Source organism: Macrobrachium nipponense, chromosome 20, assembly GCF_015104395.2.
Source record: "Macrobrachium nipponense isolate FS-2020 chromosome 20, ASM1510439v2, whole genome shotgun sequence".
NCBI classification, from domain to species: Eukaryota; Metazoa; Arthropoda; class Malacostraca; order Decapoda; family Palaemonidae; genus Macrobrachium; species Macrobrachium nipponense.
Window position 1 is genome coordinate 84340716 of NC_061089.1, and position 2500 is coordinate 84343215.

The window sequence follows — 2500 nt, forward strand, 5'->3', positions numbered from 1 at the left end:
TTTTCTTACTATGTGCGCCGTTTCTAGGATCACACTCTTCTGCATGAGTCCTGGAGCTACTTCAGCCTCTAGTTTTTCTAGATTCCTTTTCAGGGATCTTGGGATCGTGCCTAGTGCTCCTATGATTATGGGTACAATTTCCACTGGCATATCCCACATCCTTCTTATTTCTATTTTCAGATCTTGATACTTATCCATTTTTTCCCTCTGTTTTCTTCTTCAACTCTGGTGTCCCATGGTATTGCGACATCAGTGAGTGATACTTCTTCTTGACTTTGCAATCAAACGTCACGTCTGGTCTATTTGCACGTATCACCCTATCTGTTTTGATACCATAGTCCCAGAGGATCTTTGCATGATCGTTTTCTATCACTCCCTCAGGTTGGTGCTCGTACCACTTATTACTGCAAGGTAGCTGATGTTTATTGCACAGGCTCCAGTGGAGGGCTTTTGCCACTGAATCATGCCTCTTTTTGTACTGGTTCTGTGCAAGTGCCGGGCATTCGCTTGCTATGTGGTTTATGGTTTCATTTTTTGTATTGCACTTCCTACATATGGGAGAGATGTTATTTCCGTCTATCGTTCTTTGAACATATCTGGTTCTTAGGTCCTGATCTTGTGACGCTGTTACCATTCCTTCAGTTTCCTTCTTGAGCTCTCCCCTCTGTAGCCATAGCCATGTGTCATCGCTGGCTAGTTCTTTAGTCTGTCTCATGTATTGTCCGTGCATTGGTTTGTTGTGTCAGTCCCTCTGTTTTGTCTGTCATTCTCCCTGTCTCTGTATATTTCTGGATCTTCGTCTACTTTTATTAGTCCTTCTTCCCATGCACTCTTTAGCCACTCGTCTTCACTGGTTTTCAGATATTGCCCCAGTGCTCTGTTCTCGATGTTGACGCAGTCGTCTATACTTAGTAGTCTCTCCTCCTTCCTTTCATGTTATGTATAGTCTGTCCGTATTTGCTCGTGGGTGTAGTGCTTTGTGTATTGTCATATGTTTCCTGGTTTTCTGGTCTATGCTGCGAAGTTCTGCCTTCGTCCATTCCACTATTCCTGCGCTGTATCTGGTTACTGGCACTGCCCATGTGTTTATGACTTTTATCATATTTCCCGCGTTGAGTTTTGACTTGAGTGTCGCCTTGAGTCACTGCATATATTCTTTCCTGATCATGTCCTTCATCTCTTGGTGTTTTATTCCCCCCCTTCCATTATTCCCAGGTATTTGTATCCAGTCTCATCTATGTGTTTGATGTTGCTCCCATCTGGGAGCTTTATCCCTTCAATTCTCGTTACTTTGCTATTATTATTATATATATTATTATTATTATTATTATTATTATTATTATTATTATTATTATTATTATTATTATTATATAGAGAGGTCATTTTCATTTTCCATATTTAATAGCCTAAATGATTTTTTAAAAAATTCACCATTATTGTTATTAATAATAGTTCATAAGTTCCAGTCCATATAAATCGACTTTGCATCAAATATTAATGGTTCTAAGCATCATTACCGTTAGTGAGAATTGTTACAATTAATTCTATAACATTGTCTAGTGCCAATTCATTCAGTCGTTACATGTATATTGCTTTACATATTTCTCTCTCTCCTGTTTTCTTTTGCAGCTACAAAGTGGTCATAGAACGGAGTGGCTCCCCGGGAACAAAGCTACAAAATGGTAGCTGGACCGGGTTATGGCAGACATAATAGATGAGGTGTGTTGGTGGTTGTCTCTTTTGATGGCTTTACATCCCAAACAAACATGTGTTCAATTAAAGGCACATCTGTTGCGTATAGCAACGTGCAGACATATACTACAAAGTTTCTTCTTCATACGCTATATATATATATATATATATATATATATATATATATATATATATATATATATATATATATATATATATATATATATATATATATATATATATATATATATAGTTTATTACTGAACTATGAACATAATATTCACAGAGGTTACTGGCTGGTGTGAGCCGCAGTGTAGTTACATATCTCTGACAAATCGAAACAGGGATTAAGTTTGGCCATCCGTGTTTGTTCACAGACAGGAACATACACACAATTAGATACAGAAGATTCAGTTGAAAACTACATGTATATAATTGGAGATCGAGCATAGCAATGCATACAGTGGTGATCATAAATGGAATGTGACAATAATGGTTGGAGGGGAAGACGTAGAAAAGACATATGGGAGAAATTATATTTCTTCAACCACATGCCCTTCTAGCTAGGTGGCTCACAGAAGAGACAGTTCCTCTTGGTTGTAAGTCTGCTGTTGAGCTGCACATGATACCGGTGCAGGGACTCTCCCCCACAAGAAAGACCCCATGGCTGTAAATCGTTTGTTGGCAATATCATCGCTGTGTAGTTCACCAAACTCCCACCTTGGCATTTGGTGGTAAAAGATGCTGGTGTGATTGGATTTTTGTCAATTCATTGTCAGTATGTCTGCTTGGCTGTGAGGAGCTGATG